A 26,181-nucleotide genomic window follows, 5' to 3' on the forward strand; every position below is an offset into this window, starting at 1 on the left:
GGGACCCGGAGCACTGGTCAGGAAGCCAACTGGCCCACTAGCCTGATTATTTCAGTAAGGTCATTAATTAATTGTAAAGGCACAACATGCATACTTACTATGTAGACCAGGGATCATCAACTAGATTTAGCCATGGGCCAAACATTCCCAAAAACCTGTTTTCACTGGGGTATTGTATGTAGTTTGATGAGGAAAACATTTTATTTAATACATTTTTGACTAGGGCTGTAATGTAACAAAATGGAAGGTGTCTGAATACTTTCCAAATGCACTGTATGTCCCTGGCCCAGACCCAGCTTTGTGTGTTGGCTACCTCAACGAAAAAGTATTTGGTAGCAGACTCGACTGATGTGTTATTGCGGTTGGCTCCAGTGCCAATGGTGATTACACAATAGACACACACACACACAGGGCAGGTGTAGATGGGGAGGATGTTGTTACTGTAACACTCCTTACTCCCAAAGTAGTTAATCATTACATGTGCTCATATTTACCAACAGAACATGGGCTCATATGAGGGATTTTGCATGGTGCAGTTGTCAAATAGCTCCCTACATGAAATGGTCTTAATAGTACCCAATGCCTGTAACCACACAAGGCCTTTAGGTAACAGCTCTCTCACTGAGGTTTAGTGTGTGGGGAATATTGTCTGTACTACTTCTGCCTGGGCTATAGATTTATGTGTAAACTGAAGTTGGCTGTGACAATCCCTCATGTTATACACTCCTTTTGGGAGAGGGAATGTAGAGAACCTCAGGTGTGTGTGTGGTCTCTTGTGCAACAGTGGCAGTGTGGCTGCAGTGTCATACACCACAAGTACAGTATGTCTGTGGTGGCATGCTATTATTGGTAAGAACAGTGTTTAGAGGGGTGTCTTGTAGGGATGCACAATATATCGGTTAGCATATCAGAATTGAGCGCTATTAGGTTAAAATGCCAACATTGGCCCGATGTCTAGTTTAACGCCGATGGGCGAAACCGATGTCTAAGCTGACGTGCATACCTATATAATGTAGGCAGATGACATAATGACGCCACAAGAAATACAGTGCTACACAGAACAAAAGCAGAAAAATACTAAGCGCACTCTTCTAACAAGTTCAATTTGAGCAGTCATTTGAAAGAGTAAAAATTTCAGCGAGACAACTCAAAGGCGAAATCCATTAACGCCAAGATAATGGAATTCATTGCCCTTGACAATCAACCGTTCTCTGTCGTGGATGATGTTGGCTTTCGCCGGCTGGTCGAGCACCGGTACACACTTCCAAGTAGGCGCTATTTTTTTCAGACGTTTCCCTACCAGAGAGTTCCACAGTATTGTTGAAACGCACATGGAAATATGAACACCTAGCTCTATTCGAGCAACTGACTCGAAATAAGCTCAACTGCTTCTGCAGCAGACGTGATACCCTCTGTCATGGCATTGAAACGCCTGCTCAACAAAACTGCCGACACAGACCGTAGGGTTAAAACTTTCAAAAGTACTCTACAAGAGGCTGTGAACAAGCAATTCATGGCAGTCTCTCTGAGCCTCTTTACTGTGTCGCCACCATGCTTGACGCTAGGTACAAGGACCGCTACTATCGATGCAGACAAGAAAAAGGGTTTACATGAAATGTTAAACACAGCTGGACAAGATGGAAATGGACACAGTGACAGTGCGCACTGAGGAAGAGAGGCCACGGACAGACAGAGCTGAAACTTCACTGCTTGACATGTATGATGTAATCTTGGTTGAGACTGAACAATGAAACAGCACAGCAAATAAGTGAGAGAGGTTTTGGTAATGGGGACATATGTAAATGCCAACAAAATAACTTTTTTGTGTGTGTGTGTTTAACTGTACTAGAATGCTTAAAAGGCAGCAACATTGTTTTTATCAGATATCGGTTTCAGACAAAAATGTAATATCGGTGCATCCCTAGTGTCTTGTTTTAGGAATGGATAAGAAAGCTACTGCCCATGCAGTGTCCATTGTCCAGAGCTGGTGACTAGTCTCTTTCATCTCATTGACATGGGATACCATTGAAATGGAAGCTTAGCTGTAACCTTCACACATTCACATTTTTCATGGAATCCTGTAGCCTTAATGTGTTTAGTGGATGCAGGGTCCAAATGACCATGGCTAGATAGTGCTGTGTGGACTTGTGTGTTGATCCTTCAATAAAGACTGTAGAGAAGGTCCATTTAAGGGGCTTTATTGGCATATGTTGCATTGCCAAAGCAAGTGAAATAGTTAATAAACAAAAGTGAAATTAACGATAAAAAATTAACAGTAAACATTACACTTGCACTTCAAATGTCATTATGTCTATATGCCGTGTTGTAATGATGTGAAAATAGTTAAAGTACAAAAGGGAAAGCTATGTATCTGTTTTTTACAATGGTGTTTGTTCTTCACTTGTGGCAACCGGTCACAAATCTTGCTGCTGTGATTGCACACTGTGGTATTTCACCCAACAGATATGGGAGTTTATCACAATTGGATTTGTTTTCAAATTCATTGGGGGTCTGTGTAATCTGAGGGAAATATGTCTCTCTAATATGGTCATACATTTGGCAGGAGCTTAGGAAGTGCAGCTCAGTTTCCACCTCATCTTGTGGGCAGTGTGCACATAGCCTGTCTTCTCTTGAGAGCCAGGTCTGCCTTAGGTGGCCTTTCTCAATAGCAGGGCTATGCTCACAGAGTCTGTACGTAGTCAAAGAATTCCTTAATTTTAGGTCAGTCGCAGTCATCAGGTATTCTGCCACTGTGTACTCTCTGCTTAGGGCCAAATAGCATTCTAGTTTGCTCTTTTTTTGTAAATTATTTCTTTGTTTTCTCATGATTTGGTTGAGTCTAATTGTGTTGCTGTCCTGGGGCTATGTGGGGTCTGTTTGTGTTTGTGAACAGAGCCCCAGGACCAGCTTGTTTAGGAGGCTCTTCTCCAGGTTAATTTATTTGTAGGTGATTGCTTTATTATGGAAGGTTTGCTATCAATTCCTTTTAGGTGGTTGTATAATTTAACGGCTCTCTTCTGGATTTTGATAATTAGCGGGTATCGGCTTAATTCTGCTCTGCATGCATGCATTTGGTGTTTTACATTGTACACCAAGGATATTGTTGCAGAATTCTGCATGCAGTCTCTCAATTTGGTGTTTGTCCCATTTTGTGAATTCTTGGTTGGTGAGTGGATCCCAGACCTCACAACCATAAAGGGCAATGGGTTCTATAACTGATTGAAGTATTTTTTTTTAGCCAGATCCTAATTGGTATGTCACATTTTCTGTTCCTTTTGATGGCATAGAAGGCCCTTCTTGCCTTGTGTCTCATCGTTCACAGCTTTGTGGAAGTTACCTGTGGCACAGAGGTATGTATAATTTGTGTGCTCTAGGGCAACAGTGTCTAGATGGAATTTGTATTTGTGGTCCTGGCAACTGGACCTTTTTTGGAACACCCTTATTTTTTGTCTTACTGAGATTTACTGTCAGGGCCCAGGTCTGACAGAATCTGTGCAGAAGATCTAGGTGCTGCTGTAGGCCCTCTTTTGTTGGGGACAGAAGCACCAGATCATCAGCAAACAGTAGACATTTGACTTCAGATTATTGTAGGGTGAGGGTTAGGGTGCTGCAGCAGACTGTTCTAGTGCCCTCGCCAAAGTTTTAGAACAGCTAATCATTCAAGGGTTTTTCTTTTTTTACATTGTAGAATAATAGTGAAGACATCAAAACTATGAAATAACACATTGAATCATGTAATAACCAAAACAGTGTTAAACAAATGAAAATATATTTTATATTTGAGAATCTTCAAATAGCCACCCTTTGCCTTGATGACAGCTTTGCACACTTGGCAATCTCTCAACTAGCTTCACCTGGAATTATTTTCCAACAGTTTTGAAGGAGTTCCCACATATGCTGAGCATTTGTTGGCTGCTTTTCCTTCTCTCTGCGGTCCAACTCATCCCAAACCATCTCAATTTGGTTGAGGTTCGAAGGATTGTGGAGGCCAGGTCATCTGATGCAGCACTCATTACTCTCCTTCTTAGTAAAATAGCCCTGACACAGCCTAGATGTCCAAATCTCCAATTTGGACTCCAGACCAAAGGACAAATTTCCACCGGTTTAATGTCCATTGCTCGTGTTTCTTAGCCAAAATAAGTCTCTTCTTATTGGTGTCCTTTATTAGGGGTTTCTTTGCAGCAATTTGACCATGAAGGCCTGATTCATGCAGTCTCCTCTGAACAGTTGATGTTGAGATGTGTCTGTTACTTGAACTCTGTAAATAATTTATTTGGGCTGCAATTTCTGAGGCTGGTAAATCTAATGAACTTATCCTCTGCAGCAGAGGTAACTCTGGGTCTTCCTTCCCTATGGCGGTCCTCATGAGACAGACTTTTTTTGTTGTTGCCAATTTTAACCACACACTTGTTTATTTACATGAATTTATGTGGTATGCTTTTCCCACAAAACCCACTTTCCATCAATTTGTATAGCAGGCCCTTATACCAAATTGAGTTGAAAGACTTTGCCTCTTTTTTTTTCTTTTTTTTGTCAATTAGGATGTGCAGGGTGAATATGTGGTCTGTCGTATGGTAATTTGATAAAAATCTTATTTGACATTTGCTCAGGTTATTGGGGTCAAATTTGTCTCTTTTTTTTTTTTTGTGGATTGGGGTGATCAGTCCTTGGTTCCAAATATTGGGGAATATGCCAGAGCTGAGGATGATGTTTAAGTATAGCCAATTGGAATTTGTTCTGTATATTTTATAATTTCCTTTAGGATACCGTTAACCCCACAGGCCTTTTTGGGTTGGGGGGTTTGTATTTTGTCCTGTAGTTCATTACATGTAATTGGAGAATCCAGTGGATTCTGGTAGTCTTTAATAGTTGATTCTAAGATTTGTATTTGATCATGTTTTTGCTGCTTGTTATTTGTTATAGAGCCAAAAAGAGTGGTTTATCCATATCTCCGTTTTGGATAGATACCTCTTCGTGTTGTTGTTTGTTTAGAGTTTTACAATTTTCCCAGAAATGGTTGGATTCTTCTATGGATTCTTAAATTACATTTGAGCTGATTTCTGACGTGCTGTTCCTTCTTTTTCCCTAGTGTATGTCTGTGTTATAGTGATTCACCATAGTGAAGGCGTAGGCTCAGGTTTTCTGGGTCTCTGTTTTTGGTTGGATAGGTTTCTCAATTTCTTACATAGGTTTTTGCATTATTTTTCAAACCATTTGCCATTGTTAATTTCCTTACGTTGTTTGCTTGACATTTGATTTGATACGCACATAGATTTGATAGGAAAGCTGAGAAAGCAAATAATCTGTTTAGGTTTTCTACTGCCAAGTTTACACCTTCACTCTCTTACAGTGAAACATTTTGTCCAGGAAATTGTCTAGAAGGGATTGAATTTGTTGTTGCCTAATTGTTTTTTGGTAGATTTCCACACTACTTTCCTTCCATCTATAGCATTTTGTAATATCATTCAGTTCCTTTGGCATTGATGCCACATGATTGACCATGGCTCTGTTCAAGTAGTGTGATTTTGCTGTGATCTGATAAGGGTGTCAGTGGACTGACTGTGAACGCTCTGAGACTCTGGGTTGAGGTCAGTGATAAAGTAGTCTACAGTACTACTGCCAAGAGATGAGCTATAGGTGTACCTACCATAGGAGTCCCCTCAAAGACTACCATTGACTATGTACATACCCAGCGTCCGACAGTTGTGACACGTTTTTGTTGGTTATGTTGTCGTAGTTGTGTTTAGGGGGGGTATATGGGGGAGGGAATGCTGTATCCTCCAGGTAGGTGTTTTTCCCGTTGTGTGTTGAGGGTGTTGTCAGGTTCTTGTCCAGTTCTGGCACTTCCGACTTCAACTGTATGTCCTGCTGTCATGTTGAGGTCCTTGCCGCAGGGGCGGGGGGCATTGGGTGGCCAGAAGGGGCATAGGTCTGATATGGGGGGGCTACAGTTGAAGTCAGAAGTTTACATACACCTCAGCCAAATACATTTAAACTCAGTTTTTCACAATTCCTGACATTTAATCCTTGTAAAAATTCCCTGTCTTTAGGTCAGTTAGGATCACCACTTTATTTTCATAATTTGAAATGTCAGAATAATAGTACAGATAATTATTTCAGCTTTTGTTTATTTCATCACATTCCCAGTGGGTCAGAAGTTTACGTGCACTCAATTAGTATTTGGTAGCATTGCCTTTAAATTGTTTAACTTGGGTCCAACGTTTCGAGTAGCCTTCCACAAGCTTTCCACAATAAGTTGGGTGAATTTTGGTCCATTCCTCCTGACAGAGGTGGTGTAGCTGAGTCAGGTTTGTAGGCCTCCTTGCTCGCACATGCTTTTTTAGTTCTGCTCACATATTTTCCATAGGATTGAGGTCAGGGCTTTGTGATGGCCACTCCAATACCTTGACTTTGTTGTCCTTAAGCCATTTTGCCACAACTTTGGAAGTATGCTTGGGGTCATTGTCCATTTGGAAGACCCATTTGCATCCAAGCTTTAACTTCCTGACTGATGTCTGGAGATGTTGCTTTAATATATCCACATAATTTTCCTCCCTCATGATGCCATATATTTTGTGAAGTGCACCAGTCCCTCTTGCAGCAAAGCACTCCCACAACATGATGCTGCCACCCCTGTGCTTCACGGTTGGGATGTGGTTCTTCGGCTTGCAAGCATCCCCCCTTTTCCTCAAAACAAAACAATGGTCATTATGGCCAAACAGTTCTATTTTTGTTCCATCAGATCAGAGGATTTTTCTCTAAAAAGGACGATCTTTGTCGATATAGGACTCGTTTTACTTTTGATACTTTTGTATCTGTTTCCTCCAGCATCTTCACAAGGTCCTTTGCTGTTGTTCTGGGATTGATTAGCACTTTTCGCAACAAAGTACGTTCATCTCTAGGAGACAGAGTGCGTCTCCTTCCTGAGCGGTATGACGGCTGCGTGGTCCCATGGTGTTTATACTTGCGTGCTATTGTTTGTACAGATGAACGTGGTACCTTCAGGCATTTGGAAATTGCTCCCAAGGATGAACCAGACTTGTAGAGGTTTACAAAAACATTTTCTGAGGTCTTGGCTGATTTTGCTTGACATCATGGGAAAATCAAAAGAAGAGGCACAGAGTTTGAAGGTAGGCCTTGAAATACATCCACAGGTACACCTCCAATTGACTCAAATGATGTCAATTAGCCTATCAGAAGCTTCTAAAGCCATGACATAATTTTCTTGAATTTTCCAAGCTGTTTAAAGGCACAGTCAACTTAGTGTATGTAAACTTCTGACCCACTGGAATTGTGATACATTGAATTATAACTGAAATAATCTGTCTGTAAACAATTGTTGGAAAAATGACTTGTCATGCACAATGTAGATGTCCTAACCGACTTGCCACAACTATAGTTTGTTAAAAAGACATTTTGTGGAGTGGTTTGAAAAACGAGTTTTAATGACTCCAACCTAAGTGCATGTAAACTTCCGACTTCAACTGTATATAGGGTGCGGCCAGAGTTTGCTCGGGTTGGTCTTAGCTGGTTTGGGTGTGGCTTGTGATGCTCTGGTCTGGGTGTAGGTCCTTTTTGCATGGGTTCTCTGTTCAGGTCCTTCAGGAGTTGGTCTTGCAAGTTTTGGAGTGTTGGTCTTGCAAGTTTTGGAGTGAGTATCGCTGGTCTGGACAGGGTGTCCGTTGCTTTATTGCTCCTGTGTGAGGTGCTGGGGCCACTCTGTGTTGCATTTAGAGATCAGGCCAGATGCATGACTTTCATATTTATCGATTGGTCTTGCAGGCAAGGCGTTGCATTTCAGTGGTGGGGCACACACACACACACACACACACACAGAGAGACACAGAGGTTTTATAGGTCCCAGGATACACAGGCCCTCAGCTGAGTGTGTTGGAGGGTACACCCTGTTTTCACAACGTCCCAGAACTTTTTAACAAGACTTCATTGTTCATTTTAATTGTAACATTTAACTTCCTGATGAGTGACACACTGTTCAGTGAAGATAGTGGCTGAAAATCAAGTAAAGCAATCTTTAGTGCTTATTTATAACAAAAAAAATCAAGTTTAAAGCTTGTTTCGAAGCCAAAACTTCAAAACCAAATATGTCAGCTTTCTTGTACTTTACCTCCCTAATTTGTTCTTCTCAAATGTCTGTTCTTCTCGATTTTCTCTTTCCTCTTACTCCCTGCTCTTTCTCTTTGCCACACTCTCTCCCTCTACCCTTCTCCCCCACCCCCTCTTTTCTGCCCATGTGTGGTATCTGCCTGTCCTTTTTAGGCTCAGCCTGGTCACACCTCAGTGGTTAAGTGAGGGAGGTCTGTCTGTCTGTGCCTGTGTGTGTGTATACCAGAGAAAAAAAGGAGAAGTGATTAAAAACATGCAGGAGCCACACCAGTATCTCTCCACATCTCTCTATTTCCCAATCAAGTTTTCCACTCCTCTGTAACCTGTCTCCCCTGTGAGAGTAGCAGTGCTGTGAGCAAGGCTGTGTCTGTGTTCCTTTGTGCTTGTGTGGAAGCCGTCTAGGTGGTTTCCAGTGCTGGACCCCTGTGTGCCTTGCTCTGGGGGGATTCTGCTTCATGGGGGGGATGGGGACGGGGGGGACGAGCGGAAGAGGGTTTTGGCGGAAAATCCTCCAGCCGTGCCTGGGATCTGCCGAGTGAATTCTGCTGATGGGAGACGCTCCAGAAAAGCCCCCACAGCCTTGCCTCTGTCTGTGAAAACAGACACACACACGCATAGTCTGAAAAAGCGCTTAGAATCCCTATAAAGGTTTCCAGTGGAATCCAGATGCGTTATCCAGTCTCTCTAACACTACTGTCTGTGGTGCACCATGTTCAGCCCACAGCAATGCTGTCTGTCTCGGTTTGCTTGTATGACATAAACATTTACGTCATTTAGCAGACGCTCTTATCCAGAGCGACTTACAAATTGGTGCATTCACCTTATGATATCCAGTGGAACAACCACTTTACAATAGTACATCTATCTTTTTTTTTGGGGGGGGGGGGGGGTTAGAAGGATTCCTTTATCCTATCCCAGGTATTCCTTAGAGGTGGGGTTTCAGGTGTCTCCGGAAGGTGGTGATTGACTCCGCTGTCCTGGCGTCGTGAGGGAGCTTGTTCCACCATTGACTGGGCTGAGCGGGAACTGTGCTTCCGCAGAGGTAGGGAGGCGAGCAGGCCAGAGGTGGATGAACGCAGTGCCCTCCTTTGGGTGTAGGGACTGATCAGAGCCTGAAGGTACGGAGGTGCCGTTCCCCTCACAGCTCCGTAGGCAAGCACCATGGTCTTGTAGCAGATGCGAGCTTCAACTGGAAGCCAGTGGAGTGTGCGGAGGAGCGGGGTGACGTGAGAGAACTTGGGAAGGTTGAACACCAGACGGGCTGCGGCGTTCTGGATGAGTTGTAGGGGTTTAATGGCACAGGCAGGGAGCCCCGCCAACAGTGAGTTGCAGTAATCCAGACAGGAGATGACAAGCGCCTGGATTAGGACCTGTGTGAGGAAGGGTCGTACTTTGCAAATGTTGTGGAGCATGAACCTACAGGATCGGGTCACCGCCTTGATGTTAGCGGAGAATGACAGGGTGTTGTCCAGGGTCATGCCAAGGCTCTTAGCACTCTGGGAGGAGGACACAATGGAGTTGTCAACCGTGATGGCGAGATCATGGAACGGTCAGTCCTTCCCCGGGAGGAAGAGCAGCTCCATCTTGCCGAGGTTCAGCTTGAGGTGGTGATCCGTCATCCACACTGATATGTCTGCCAGACATGCAGAGATGCGATTCGCCACCTGGTTATCAGAAGGGGGGAAAGGAGAAGATTTAATTGTGTGTCGTCTGCGTAGCAATGATAGGAAAGACCATGTGAGGATATGACAGAGCCAAGAATGTAAACAGATACATTCACTTTTAATTGTTAACTCCAGGGTTGTGTGTGTGTGTGTGCAGCACAGGGTGGGTTGCACCAACATGGTGTAAATTAATCTTAGATTAGACCTAATCTATACTTTGTAAATGTAAGTTTATAATTAATCAGATATATGATGCACAATTTAATTTTAAGCCTAATCTAAGGTTAAATCAATACACATGTCATAAAGGATTCACCATAGCAATTTGTTCTAATTCTTTTTCTGTGGAAACAAACCCGCATTGCTAGCTTGGTTGCTGGCTAGCTAGCAAAGTGAGTTTTCACTTATTTGTCAAATTAGTTTGCTGGCTAGTTGAGTTTTACATACATGATAAGCTAAAGGAAATGATGGTGTTAATCACACCAAAAATACTGTATTTACACAGTTAGATAAAGGTTAAAATAAAAAAAATACACTGACATTTGATGAACTTAAAACCCCTATGCAGTCTTTGTATTTTTAAATCATCACTGTATGTCTAGTAAATCACTGTTTATTTAATGAAAATAACTCCAAGATACACTACCGGTCAAGAGTTTTAGGACACCTACTCATTCAATGTTTGTTCTTTATTTTTACTATTTTCTACATCTGTGAATGATGGACTGTTGTTTCTCTTTGCATATTTGAGCTGTTCTTGCCATAATATGGACTTGGTCTTTTACCAAATAGGGCTATCTTCTGTATACCCCTCCTACCTTGTCACAACACAACTGATTGCCTCAAACGCATTAACCTGTTGGGGCTAGGGGGCAGTATTTGCACGGCTGGATAAAAAAAATGTACCCGATTTAATCTGGTTACTAATCCTACCCAGTAACTAGAATATGCATATACTTATTATATATGGATAGAAAACACCCTAAAGTTTCTAAAACTGTTTGAATGGTGTCTGTGAGTATAACAGAACTCATTTGGCAGGCAAAACCCTGAGACATTTTCTGACAGGAAGTGGATACCTGATGTGTTGAATTACCTTTAAGCCTATGCCATTGAAACACACAGGGGTTGATTAATGTTTTGGCACTTCCTATTGCTTCCACTAGATGTCACCAGCCTTTACAAAGTGTTTTGAGTCTTTTACTGTGAGATCTGACCGAACAAGAGCCATGGAACGGTGATGGCCGATTAGACTCTGGCGCGCGAGTTCATGTTGGGTACCCTCGTTCCAATACGTTATAAAAGAGAATGCATTCGTCCACCTTGAATATTATTCATGTTCTGGTTAAAAAAGGCACTAATGATTTATGCTATACAACGTTTGACATGTTTGAACGAACGTAAATATATTTTTTCCCCTCGTTCATGACGAGAAGTCCGGCTGGCTTAGATCATGTGCTAACAACACGGATCTTTTTGGATATAAATGATGAGCTTTTTTGAACAAAACTACATTCGTTATGGACCTGGGATTCCGGGAAGTGACATCTGATGAAGAGAATCAAAGGTAATGGATTATTTACATAGTATTTTCGATTTTAGATCTCTCCAACATGGCCGTTTGTCTGTATAGCAAAGCATATTTTTCTTGGCGCAGTGCTCAGATTATTGCAAAGTGTGATTTTCCCAGTAAGGTTATTTTTAAATCTGGCAAGTTGATTGCGTTCAAGAGATGTAAATCTATAATTCTTTAAATGACAATATAATATTTTACCAATGTTTTCTAATTTTAATTATTTAATTTGTGGTGCTGACTTGACTGCCGGTTATTGGACGGAAACGATTTCCTCAACATCAATGCCATAGTAAAACGCTGTTTTTGGATATAAATATGAACTTGATAGAACTAAAAATGCATGCATTGTCTAACATGATGTCCTAGGAGTGTCATCTGATGGAGATTGTAAAAGGTTAGTGCATCATTTTAGCTGGTTTTATGGTTTTGGTGACCCTGTCTTTGAATTGACAAAACATTACACACAGCTATTGTCAATGTACTCTCCTAACATAATCTAACTTTATGCTTTCGCCGTAAAACCTTTTTGAAATCGGACAACGTGGTTAGAGATGTTTATCTTTCAAAGGGTGTAAGATAGTTGTATGTTTGAAAAATTTGAATTTTGACATTTATTTGGTTTCAAATTTGCCGCTCTTGAAATGCACCTGCTGTTGATAGGGTGCACCACGGGTGGCACGCTAGCGTCCCACATAGCCCCAAGAAGTTAAGAAGGAAAGAAATTCCACAAATTAACTTTTAACAAGGCACACCTAATAATTGAAATGCATTCCAGGTGACTACCTCATGAAGCTGGTTGAGAGAATGCCAAGAGTATGCAAAGCTGTCATCAAGGCAAAGGGTGGCTATTCAAATATACATTTTTAATTTAACACTTTTTTGGTTCCTACATGATTCCATATGTGTTTTGTTGTCTTCACTATTATTCTACAATGTAGAAAATATATTAAAAATAAAGAAAAACCGTTGAATGAGTAGGTGTTCTAAAACTTTTAATCAGTAGTTTGTGTGTTTATTATTTCGTGTGGGCTTTAGGAAACAAATTTGAAGATATTTATTTACACAGCCCTGATTGGCTGAAAGGATGGTCTAGAGCTAGCCTGACTCACACTACATTCTTCTGCTGTTCTGTCGTTCCCTACATACTTTATTCTAAGACTGCCATCATTGAAGTCGTTTGTGGTGATGAGGGGTGTTGTACAAAACAAATTAATCAGCGATTTGATTGTCTCTAACCAGTATCAAAGCCATAACGAATTTTCAAACTGCCGCTTTACCCACATGTTTTCTGGCTCTAGCCCAACCCATTGGTTTCTGGACTAATCAGACGGCCCCGAATGTGTTAGCATTCGGTAAAGGGTCGGAGATGTACTCAGATCCAGACTCATTGCGGAGAAGAAACTGACGTCGGTGGGCGTGGCGTAGCGTTTGCAAGGAGTCTGGGTACACAGGCAAGTCTAGAGCTCACCCCTTTATACAGATGAACCGTCATTGGTCTGTTGTGATGTCAATATGTGCGCCAAAAGTTCCATCCCACCCTGAACAGGCTGAGAGTTACACAGAAAGGACAATCATCATTTTCACAATTTTAAGTTTTATTTCAACCTCATAGGGTGGAAATACATAATTTAACCCTTTTGACACGTAAGAACTCTCCGGTGTGATCATTCCAGAGTGGTCCCTGCAGCATATGCTCAAACCGGTGTGATGAGAACATTTATTTAGAATGTCCAGTTACGATTGATGCAACAGTCAGCGTTTTTAGCTGGCCACAGTTTTTCACAAACATTTTGCACAAATAGTCTTTACAGCGTTACGTCAATGTGAGCAGTTTATTTTTGGATGCAATGTTAAGACATTCACAGAAGTAGCGACAGCATAACACAGTTCTCACCTAAACCGGAAAACGTAGGCTACATTAGTCATTGCACTAACTGAGGATAGAGTGACCTAACACAAGCAGTCATATTTAGCTAACTCTCGGCTGACAGAAACCATAATATGAATTAGCTAATAGCAATTACTATTTACAGTTCATCACGGGTGAGCTCACCAGTGATCTAAATAATTTAGTAAAACGCTTTCTAAAAATCTAAAGTAATCTGACGATGGGTAGTTTGTGCACACCACCCATGTTTGTTTTTCCGCAACCACCAAAGATAAGTGGTTACAAGATGAGATGGGTCTGTTTTGCAGTATGCATGTTGAAGGGGGTGTGTCGTCTACCATCATTCACTTCCTTCATTCACTTACGGAGGTTTACTCGAAAGACGAGTGAACCATCCCTTCACCTCGTTTTGTGATAACATCTTTGGTCTGACCGACTTTTGTGACAACCAGAATGCATTGCATGATGTCAACAAACATGGCGCCACACACAGCTGCCAATTTAATCAAATTAACTGTATTTTTAAAGCCCTTTTTACATCAGCAGATTGTGTTTATACAGAAACTCGGCCTAAAATGCCAAACAGCAAGCAATGCAGATGTAGAAGCACATTGGCTAGAAAAACCTCCCTAGGAAGGCAGAAACCTATAGAGGAACCAGGCTCTGAGGGGTGGCCAGTCCCCTTTTGGCTGTGCTGGGTGGAGATTATAAGAGTACATTGCCATAAAGGCCAAATCGTTAGCTTAACATTAGCTCATCATAATCAGTACAACATTCAAAAAGTATTTACATATATCATATGAGGAGGTGGAACACACCTCAATTCACACTGTTATTATGAAATAAAACTTAGTCAGAAAATCATTTGAAATTGACAAGTTGTAACAGCTATAGATAATTAGCAGGCATCATGCCTTGGTTTGAGATCAGTGGGGGTTAACTGCCCTGTTGTGCAACAATCACATTTTGGAACAGTGAGTGCATTCTGACATCATGCGCATAAAAGAAAACTCATGCAGGGGCGACCGTTAGATATTTGGAACTCAAGCGTGAAAAGGTAAAAAAAAACTGCACTGATACTTTGAACCTCCTCCAGTGGCAGTTTTAGATTTCATCTCTAAACTCAATTTAAATTTCATTTTAAAACAATGGAGCAAAAAATATTACATTTGATCTTGGTTTGAAGTCAATTAAACTTATTTTAGAAGAAGTATTACATTGAACAATGACAATGTAAAACTAGGTTTATAGTTAGTTTAGATTGATAGATAAACCTTGATTTAACACCGTTTTAAGGGTTAATCCATGTTGGTGCAACCCAACCACACATTTGTAGGGTCGGTGGTGGGAGTGACGGGGTGTGGCAATGGGCGCAGTCAACCAATTGTCACAGCTACATTTATCTTACACTCTCATCTTGGCATTGTAGAGAAATTTTTGCATTTTTGCAATGCTACAATTTTCTCCATAGAGCTGAGAAGATTGTTTTCAGTTTTATAAAGCGATACTTCGGGATTTTGGCAATGAGGCCCTTTATTTCTATATTTTTGATTCCCTTTATCTACTCCCCCAGAGTCAGATGAACTCGCGGATACCATTTTTATATCTCTGCTAGCAGATACCGATAGACTTCCAATCATTGCGCTAACGCTAATTAGCATTGGTTTGCGAAACTACCTATAACTTCCTTCATACTGGACACAGACATATATAAATGGTATCCACGAGTTCATCTGACTCTGGGGGAGTAGATAAAGGGCATCAAAAATATAAACGCAACATGTAAAGTATAGATAAACCTTGTGTTTCATGAGCTGAAATATAAAAGATCCCAGATATTTTCCATAAGCACAAAAAACATTTCTCTCAAGTTGTGCAAGTTTGTTTACATTCCTGTTGGTGAGCATGTCTCCTTTGCCAAGATAATCCATCCACCTGACAGGTGTAACATATCAAGAAGCTGATTAAACAGCATGATACTTACATAGACAATAAAAGGTGCACTCTAAAATGTGCAATGCACACACAATGCAACAGATGTTTTGAGGGAGAGTGCAATTAGCATGCTGACTGTGTTCGCTGACTGTGTCCACCAGAGCTGTTGCCAGATGATAATTAAATGTTAATTTCTCTACTATAAGCCGCCTCCAACTTCATTTCAGAGAATTTGGCAGTACGTCCAACCGGCATCACAACCGCAGACCACATGTAATCACACCAGCCCAGGACCTTCACACTCGGCTTCTTCACCTATGGGATCGTCTGAGACCAGTCACCCAGACAGCTGATGAAATTGTGGGTTTGCACAACCAAAACATGTCTGCAAAAACCGTCTCGGGGAAGCTCATCTGCGAGCTCGTCGTCTTCACCAGGGTCTTGACCTGACTGCAGTTCGGCATGGTAACTGACTTCAGTGGGCAAATGTTCACATTCGATGGCCCCTGGCACGCTAGAGAAGTGGGCTCTTCAAGGATGAATCCCGGTTTCAACTGTACCGGGCAGATGACTGGCGTCGTGTGGGCAAGTGGTTTGCTGATGTCAACGTTGTGAACAGAGTGCCCGTGAACAGAGTGCCCCGTGGTGGTGGGATTATGGTTTGGGCAGGCATAAGCAATGGACAACAAACACAATTGCCAGCAGCATACCACCCCACTGCTGGTTTGCCTCTGAAGCTAAGCAGGGTTGGCCCTGGTCGGTCCCTGGATGGGAGACCCAGATGCTACTGGAAGTGGTTTTGGAGGGCTATTAGGAGGCACTCTTTATTATGGTCTAAAAAAAAAATATCCCAATGCCCCAGGGCAGTGACTAGGGAAATTGCCCTGTGCAGGGTGCCGTCTTTCGGATGGGACTTTGAACGGGTGTCCTGACTCTCTGTGGTCACTAAAGATCCCATGGCACTTATCGTAAGAGAAGGGGTGTTAACCCCGGTGTTCTGGATAAATTCTCAATCTGGCCACCTAATCATCACCAACTTCCAATTGGCTCATTCATCACCCCCTTCTCTCACCTGTAACTATTCCCCAGGTTGTTGCTGTAAATGAGAATGTGTTCTCAGTTAACTTACCTGGTAAAATAAGGGTTAAATAAATAAATAAATGCATATTATCAATGGCAATTTGAATGCACAGAGACAGTGCTGAGATCCTCATGTTTCAGTATGATAATGCATGGCTCCATGTCGCAAGGATCTGTACACTATTCCTGGAAGCTGAAAATGTCCCAGTTCTTCAATGGCCTGCATCACCAGACAGGTCCCCCATTGAGCACGTTTGCTCAATGGGTGACACTCATTGAAGATGAGTGGGACAACATTCCACAGGCCATAATCAACAGCCTGATCAACTCTATGCGAAGGAGAGGCAAGGTGTGGAGGGGTGGCAGGTAGCCTAGTGGTTAGAGCATTGGGCCAGTAACCGAAAGGTTGCTAGATCGAATCCCCAAGGTAAAAGTCTGTCATTCTGCCCCTGAACAAGTCAGTTAACCCACTGTTCCTAGGCCGTCATTGTAGATAAATAAAGGTTAAATTAAACAAAAAGATGTCGCACTAGAGGAAAAATGGTGGTCACACCAGATACTGACTGTTTTTCTGATCCTTTCTTTAAGGCATCTGTGACCAACCGATGCATATCTGTATTAGGGCCAAATGAATTTATTTCAGTTGACGGATTTCCTTATATGACCTGTAACTCTGTAAAATCATTGAAATTGTTGCATGTTGCGTTTATATTTTTGTTCAGTATGTCCTGCAATTCTTCACATTTTTGCCATGGAGCTGAGCGAAAATGTTGCCGTTTTAAAGCTAATCTTATGCTCAAACATAATAACAAAATCAATACGGCTAAATTCATTGTTTTGAGAATGTTCAATTCTCCCTCACTGTCTAGCTTTTATTTTGATGATTGTTAGTTTTGAAAGATAATATTATTTTAAAAAATATATAGGTCTCTTTTTTATATTCAACACGGTTTAAGTTGACAGTGTTTTTCCATCCCGAAAAGTAGTTTATTTTCACACCCAAGGATTACAATGACAGAAAAATCCCTGCATTTGCATGTCACCAACACACCTCTACATGTAAGGCTGAAGGCTTCTAATACCGCTCAGCTTCTTTTGGAGCCATTCAGCCCTTCTCCAACCCAAGTCCCCAGAACATCACCACTGTCAATTCAATGTTGGGTCATGGATGCCTTGACCATGCGAGCCTACAGTGGTTCCTCCTTTAAAAGTTGCGAGCTTACACCGCGGGACTTAGCGGTACCCAGCGTCACGGCTTCATTGCTCCAGACCACCACAAGGGGCAGATGGAGCACTCCTTATGCATTTGGGTCCCAAGGTTTTTATATGGCCTATCATATCGAGTGGTTCCAATAACGAATTTGACGAGTCACCCACCCCTGGTGACTTTTTTTCAGCAAAGATGGCTTACAAAACATTACGGTGGAAGCTAATTTAGGTAGTTATAACGACTCAAACAAAAAATGTACAATTGAGAGGAATATGTTAGTGTAGAGACAAACGATTGTGCATATTTCTTGGTTAAATTCATTTACGAAAATCACTATTTAGCATGTTTTTTTTTCAGTCATATCCAATACCAGGTGTAACAAACTCCATTCCTTGAATGATGCTATGTCTGCATGTATGTATTACAATTGTACACTTCAACAGTGTTTACCACTCCTGCTTCTGGGACATCAATGATTGCACATTGTAACTATGCAATAGACTAGAAACATGATTTAAGTAAAGGCTGATTTTGTAATTCATATATACAGAATAAAACCGCTCCGCGTTCTGTCTCCTAGAGATGAATGTACTTTGGTGCAAAAAGTACAAATCAATCCCAGAACAACAGCAAAGGACCTTGTGAAGATGCTGGAGGAAACCGGTACAAAAGTATCTATATCCACAGTAAAACAAGTCCTATATCGACATAACCGGAAAGGCCGCTCAGCAAGGAAGAAGCCTCCGCTCCAAAACCGCCATAAACAGTTTGCAACTGCACATGGGGACAAAGATCGTACTTTTTGGAGAAATGTCCTCTTGTCTGATGAAACGGTAATAAAACTGTTTGGACATAATGACCATCATTATGTTTGGAGGAAAAAGGGGGACGCTTGCAAGCCGAAGAACACCATCCCAACAGTGAAGCACCGGGCATCATGTTGTTGCGGTGCTTTTCTGCAGGAGGGACTGGTGCGCTTCACAAAATAGATGGCATCATGAGGGAGGAAAATTATGTGGATATATTGAAGCAACATCTCAAGACATCAGTCAGGAAGTTAAAGCTTGGTCACAAATGGTCTTCCAAATGGACAATGACCCCAAACATACTTCCAAAGTTGTGGCAAAATGGCTTAAGGACAACAAGGCTATTACAAAGCCCTGACCTCAATCCTATAGAAGATTGGTGGGCAGAACTGAAAAAGTGTGCGTGAGCAAGGAGGCCTACAAACCTGACTCAGTTACACCAGCTCTGTCAGGGGGAATGGGCCAAAATTCACCCAACTTATTGTGGTAAGCTTGTGGAAGGCCACCCAACACATTTGACCCACGTTAAACATTGTAAAGGCAATGCTACAAAATACTAATTGAGTGTATGTAAACTTCTGACCCAGTGGGAATGTGATGAAATAAAAGCTGAAATAAATAATTTCCTCTACTATTATTCTGACATTTCACGTTCTTAAACTAAAGTGGTGATCCTAACTGACTTAAGACATGGAATTTCACCTAGGATAAAATGGCAGGAATTGTGAAACTGAGTTTAAATGTATTTGGCTAAGGTCTATGTAAACTTCTGACCTCAACTGAATATTATAAATCCTATCAATTATCTTAATTTCTCTGTTCAACAAAATAATGTTTCCGGAATGCCTGTCTTATGTTTCGAACTACAGAAATGATTTCGGAACCATCTGAGATGGTGGGAGTGTCATGGCTTGCTGAAATTACATGGAATGACCCTGCTTTGAATTATGCAGGAGGGTGGTGGACTGGACTGCCATCACTATGGAAGGTCATGCGCTCGTCACCCTATTCAAAAGCACACAGAAATAGATTGTGTGTGTGTGTGTGTGGTTATTTACTTAATATCTGTGCACATGGGGTTGTGAGCAGGGATGTAGTGTTATTAAAATATGTGGATAAATGCTGATCGCGGTGTTTAAAGTAACCCTCCCTATACTTTCAATGCATTTTTCCAGGAAAGGTGGGTAAAAGGTCGCGAAAAACAAAAAAAGTGTGTGAATGACATTTTAGCGCGTTTACCCGCCTCCGCATCTCTGGTTTGAGTATATTTGGGCTTTAAGGTACAGTATATTTAAGATGTATTGCAGATATATTTTTGTGTGCTTTTTTTGTTGACTATCCTTGTGGGGACGTTAGACAGGTCCTCACATTGAAAAAGGCTATTTTAGGGTTAGAATTAGGTTAGGGGTCAAATCAAAGTTTATTGGTCGCTTACACAGATTTGCAGATCTTATTGCAGGTGCAGTGAAATGCTTGTTTCTAGCTCCAACAGTGCAGTCATAAAAACCTACCAATACTCACATAATATATAATGGTGTGTGATTAGACCGGATGGACACTATACAGTACCAGTCAAAAGTTTGGACACCTACTCATTCCAGGGTTTTCCTTAATTTTTTACTATTTTCTACATTGAAGAAAAGTAGTGAAGACATCAAAACTATGAAATAACACATATGGAATCATGTAAGTGTTAAACAAATCAAAATATATTTAACATTTTTCAAATATCCACTATTTGCCTTGATGTCAGCTTTGCACACTCTTGAATGAGTAGGTGTCCATTTTTTTAATTTAACCTTTATTTATCTAGGCCAGTCAGTTAAGAACAAATTCTTATTTACAGTGCCGGCCTACCCCGACCAAATCCGGACGACACTGGGCCAGTTGTGCGCCGCCCTATGGGTCTCCCATTCACGGCCGGATGTGATACAGCCTGGATTCGAACCAGGTACTGTAGTGATGCCTCTTGCACTGAATGGGAATCAATTGTTTTGGCTCCACAAGAATAGTAAAACAAGTGTGTGTGTGTGTGTGTGTGCGCGGGCGGGCGGGCGGGCGGTTTTGGGATATTTCCACCGTAGGTTTGTGTTTGTCTACTCTATCTGTAGGTATGTATGTGTTTATGTATATTCAGTTTTTTCTGCTGAGACCTCCGTACTGCAAAGCCATGCAAGGGCATCTGTTTCTCCGCTGCACTCTCTAATTGAAGGTCAATATTTGCATGAGCATTCCTACAGAAAGTGTTTTTGCTCAGCTCGGGGCAGAACACAGCGTGGTAGTGTACTAAAGCAACGCTCAAGGTACACTGCACTTCATATGACACAAGCTGGTGCTGTGCGTTAAGCCTAAGGCCTATGCTAGAAAAAGTGTTTGATAGAAAGCAGGTATAATGTCCCTGGGCTTCAGTATCACATTTGTATTTATTATGGATCCCCATCAGCTACTCTTCCTGGGGTCCAGCAAAATTAAGGTAGTTCTACAATTTTAAAAACATTACAATACATTCACAGATTTCACAACACATGGTGTGCCCTCAGGCCCCTACTCCACCACTACCACATATCTACAATACAAAATCCATGTGTGTGTATAGTGCGTATGCATATGTTTGTGTTGCTTCACAGTCCCCGCTGTTCCATAAGGTGTCTTTTTCTTTTCTTTAAAAAAAATCAAATTTCCCTGAATGCATTCTTTACTTGATGTGGAATAGAGTTCCATGTAGTCATGGCTCTATGTACTACTGTGCGCCTCCCATAGTCTGTTCTGGACTTGGGGACTGCGAAGAGACCTCTTGTGGTATGTCTTGTGGGGTATACATGGGTGTGCTAGTTTTTTAAACAGACAGCTCGGTGCATTCAACATGTCAATACCTCTCACAAATACAAGTAGTGATAAAGTCAACCACTTTGAGCCAGGGCATGCATATTATTAATATTAGCTCTCTGTGTAAATCAAGGGCCAGGCCTGCTGCTCTGTTCTGAGCCAATTGCAATTTTCCTAAGGCCCTTTTTGTGGCACCTGACCACACGACTGAGCAGTGGTCCAGGTGCGACAAAACTAGGGCCTGTAGGACCTGCCTTGTTGTTAAGAAGGCAGCGCAGTGCTTTATTATGGACAGACTTCTCCCCATCTTAGCTACTGTTGTATCAATATGTTTTGACCATGACCGTTTTACAATCCAGGGTTACTCCATGCAGTTTAGCCACCTCAACTTGCTCAATTTCCACATGATTTATTACAAGATTGAGTTGAGGTTTAGGGTTTAGTGAATGATTTGTCCCAAATACAATGCTTTTGGTTTTAGAAATATTTAGGAGTAACTTATTCCTTGCCACCCATTCTGAAACTAACTACAGCTCTTTATTAAGTGTTGCAGTCATTTCAGTCGCTGTAGTAGTTAACATGTATAGTGTTGAGTCATCCGTATACATAGACACACTGGCTTTACTCAAAGTGTGTAAAGATTTAAGGAAGTAAGGGGCCTAAGCACACTTTCTCAGTAGGCTTAAGTTGAAAATATGGAAAATAGGAGGCGCAATATTGTCTGCTATTATCCTCAGTAGTTTTCCATCCAACTTGTCAGACCCCGGTGGCTTGTCATTGTTGCTATATAACAATATTTTTTTCACCTCTTCCACACTCACGTTATGGAATTCAAAATTACAGTGCTTGTCTTTCATAATTTGGTCAGATATACAGTACCAGTGAAAAGTTTGGACACAGCTACTCATTTCTCTTTATTTGTACTATTTTCTACATTGTAGAATAATAGTGACGCATCAAAACTATGAAATAACACATGGAATCTTGTAGTAACTAAAAAAAAGTGTTAAATTAAAATAAATATATAATAAAGTATATAACTTAAAAATATATTTTATATTCAAGATTCTTCAAAGTAGCCACCCTTTTGGGAGCCCCGAGTTCCTTCAATCTGCTGTCCAACTCATCCCAAACCATCTCAATTTGGTTGAGGTCGGGTGATTGTGGAGGCCAGGTCATCTGATGCAGCACTCCATCACTGTCCTTCTTGGTCAAATAGCCCTTACACAGCCTGGATGTGTGTAGGGTCATTGTCCTGTTGAAAAAAAAAAAAACGATAGTCCCACTAAGCGCAAAGCAGATGGGATGGCGTATCGCTGCAGAATGCTGTGGTAGCCATGCTGGTTAAGTGTGCCTTGAATTCTAAATAAATCAGACAGTGTCACCAGCAAAGCACCCCCACGCCATACATTGAGGGAAATAAGTATTTGACCCCCTCTCAATCAGAAAGATTTCTGGCTCCCAGGTGTCTTTTATACAGGTAACTGTGGCTCAGTTGGTAGAGCATGGTGTTTGCAACGCCAGCATGGTGTGTGCAACGCCAGGGTTGTGGGTTTGATTCCCACGGGGGGCCAGTACAAAAAAAAAATGCATGCATTCACTACTGTAAGTCGCTCTGGATAAGAGCGTCTGCTAAATGACTTAAATGTAAGGTAACGAGCTGAGATTAGGAGCACACTCTTAAAGGGAGTGCTCCTAATCTCAGCTTGTTACCTGTATAAAAGACACCTGTCCACAGAAGCAATCAGATTCCAAACTCTCCACCATGGCCAAGACCAAAGAGCTCTCCAAGGATGTCAGGGACCAGATTGCAGACCTACACAAGGCTGGAATGGCCTACAAGACCATCGCCAAGCAGCTTGGTGAGAAGGTGACAACAGTTGGTGTGATTATTCGCAAATAGAAGAAACACAAAAGAACTGTCAATATCCCTCGGCCTGTGGCTCCATGCAAGATCTCACCTCGTGGAGTTGCAATGATCATGAGAACGGTGAGGAATCAGCCCAGAACTACACAGGAGGATCTTGTCAATGATCTCAAGGCAGCTGGGACCATAGTCACCAAGAAAACAATTGGTAACACACTACGCTGTGAAGGACTGAAATCCTGCAGTGCCCGCAAGGTCCCCCTGCTCAAGAAAGCACATATACATGCCCGCCTGAAGTTTGCCAATGAACATCTGAATGATTCAGAGGACAACTGGGAGAAAGTGTTGTGTTCAGATGAGACCTAAATGGAGCTCTTTGGCATCAACTCAACTCGCCGTGTTTGGAGGAGGAGGAATGCTGCCTATGACCCCAAGAATACCATCCCCACCGTCAAACATGGAGGTGGAAACATTATGCTTTGGGGGTGTTTTTCTGCTAAGGGGACAGGACAACTTCACCCCATCAAAGGGACGATGGACAGGGCCATGTACTGTCAAATCTTGGGTGAGAACCTCCTTCCCTCAGCCAGGGCATTGAAAATGGCTCGTGGATGGGTAATCCAGCATGACAATGACCCAAAACACATGGCCAAGGCAACAAAGGAGTGGCTCAAGAAGAAGAACATTAAGGTCCTGGAGTGGCCTAGCCAGTCTCCAGACCTTAATCCCATAGAAGATCTGTGGAGGGAGCTGAAGGTTCGAGTTGCCAAACGTCAGCCTCGAAACCTTAATGACTTGGAGAAGATCTGCAAGATCTACAAAATCCCTCCTGAGATGTGTGCAAACCTGGTGGCCAACTACAAGAAACATCTGACCTCTGTGATTGCCACAAGGGTTTTGCCACCAAGTACTAAGTCATGTTTTGCAGAGGGGTCAAATACTTATTTCCCTCATTAAAATGCAAATCAATTTTTGACATGCGTTTTTCTGCATTTTTTGTTGTTATTCTGTCTCTCACTGTTCAAATAAACCTACTATTAAAAATATAGACAGATCATTTCTTTGTCAGTGGGCAAACGTACAAAATCAGCAGGGGATCAAATACTTTTTTCCCTCACTGTAATACCACCTCCTCCGTGCTTTATGGTGGGAAATGCACATGTGGAGATTATCCGTTCACCTACACCGCGTCTCACAAAGACACAGCGGTTGGAACCAGAAACTTCCAATTTGGACTCCAGACCAATGGAGAAATTTCCACCGGTCTAATGTCCATTGCTCGTGTTTCTTGGCCCATGCAAGTCTCTTCTTATTATTGGTGTCCTTTAGTAGTGGTTTCTTTGCAGCAATTCAACCATGAAGACCTGATTCACACAGTCTCTTCTGAACTGTTGACGTTGAGATGTGTCGTCTACGTGAACTCTGAAGCATTTATTTTGGCCTGATATTTCTCAGGCTGGTAACTCAAATGAACTTATCCTCTGCAGCAGAGGTATCTCTGGGTCTTCCTTGTGGCGGTCCTCATGAGAGCCAGTTTCATCATAGCGCTTGATGGTTTTTGTGACTGCAATTGAAGAAACTTTCAAAGTTCATGTCTTAAAGTAATGGTGGACAATCGTTCCTCTTTGCTTATTTGAGCGTTTTTTTTTGCCATAATATAGACTTGGTCTTTTAACTTCTGTATAACCCCCGCCCTCCCCACACTTGTCACAATTGATTGGCTCAAATGTATTAAGAAGGAAAGATATTCAACAAATTTACTTTTAACAAGGCACACCTGTTAATTGAAATGCATTCCAGGTGACTACCTCATTAAGCAGGTTGAGAGAATGCAAAAAGTGTGCAAAGCTGTCATCAAGGCAAAGGGTGGCTATTTGAAGAATCTCAAATATAAAATACATTTTGATTTTTTTAACACTTTTTTGGTTACTACATGATTCCACTTGTGTTATTTCATAGTTTTGATGTCTCAGTTTTATTCTACAATGTAGAAAATAGTAAAAATAAAGAAAAACCCTTGAATGAGTAGGTGTTCTAAAACTTTTGACCGGTATTGTATGTTTAACAAGTTTGGATATCAAAGTAGAGTACAGTACCTTATCGTGTAATCAACTCTAGTGTGCTCAACTACTGTGAACTGTACTGAACTATACTCTACTTTTATTATTTTCACTATACTTTATCGTACTGTGCCGTCCAAAGTTGTGAACCAAACTGTGGTTTGTGACGACTATGATTTACCATTGATTGTAGCCAATTCTATTGACTCTTCGCTAAGTCCCGCCCCAGAATTTTGGGCAACGAATCACAGCGCGCCAATGGATAACAACTGAGTCAACACCTCAGACAAGCTCATGTTTGAAATGCACAACCATTCAACAGTTTAGAAACTTTTTTTGTCCATTAAAATAACATCAAATTCATCAGAAATACAGTGTCGACATTGTTAATGTTGTAAATGACTATTGTAGCTGGAAATGGCTGATTTTCCAAAAAATTATACAAAAAATCATGGAATATCTACCTAGGCGAACAGAGGCCCATTATCAGCAACCATCACTCCTGTGTTCCAATGGCACGTTGTGTTAGCTAATCCAGTTTACCATTTTAAAAGGTTAATTGATCATTAGAAAACCCTCTTGCAATTATGTTTGCACAGCTGAAAACTGTTGTGCTAATTAAAGAAGCAATAAGACTGGCCTTCTTTAGACTAGTTGAGTATCTGGAGCATCGGCATTTGTGGGTTCGATTACAGGCTCAAAATGGCCAGAAACAAAGAACTTTCTTCTGAAACTCATCAGTCTATTCTTGTTCTGAGAAATGAAGGCTATTCCATGCAAGAAGGGGCCAAGAAACTGAAGATCTCGTACAACGCTGTGTAGTACTCCCTTCACAGAACAGTGCAAACTGTCTCTAACCAGAATAGAAAGAGGAGTGGGAGGCCCCAGTGCACAACTGAGCAAGAGGACAAGTACATTGGATTGTCTAGTTTGAGAAACACAAGTCCAACTGGCAGCTTCCTTAAATAGTACCTGCAAAACACCAGTCTCAATGTCAACAGTGAAGAGGCGACTTCGGGATGCTGGCCTTTTAGGCAGAGTTCCATTGTCTGTTCTTTTGCCCATCTTAATCTTTTCTTTTTATTGGCCAGTCTGAGATATGGCTTTTTCTTTGCAACTCTGCCTAGAAGGCCAGCGTCACGGAG

At 41.7% G+C, this 26,181-nt stretch overlaps 1 protein-coding gene across 3 annotated transcripts in view; it reads left to right on the forward strand.

Annotated features, from left to right (window-relative positions):
* LOC106605009 (transcription factor HIVEP3) overlaps positions 1-26,181 on the forward strand; it is a 97,017-nt gene that overhangs the window by 13,285 nt on the left and 57,551 nt on the right. For 2 of the 3 annotated variants that reach the window (XM_045718289.2, XM_082975234.1), the window contains exon 2: positions 20,130-20,234. The exons of the other annotated variant lie outside the window; for it this stretch is intronic. The gene's annotated coding sequence lies outside the window, so the exon portion shown is untranslated. The remainder of the gene's footprint in view (positions 1-20,129; positions 20,235-26,181) is intronic. 3 annotated transcript variants of the gene reach the window in all.

The sequence above is a fragment of the Salmo salar genome, chromosome 05 (assembly GCF_965601325.2).
Source record: "Salmo salar chromosome 05, fSalSal1, whole genome shotgun sequence".
Taxonomy (NCBI): domain Eukaryota; kingdom Metazoa; phylum Chordata; class Actinopteri; order Salmoniformes; family Salmonidae; genus Salmo; species Salmo salar.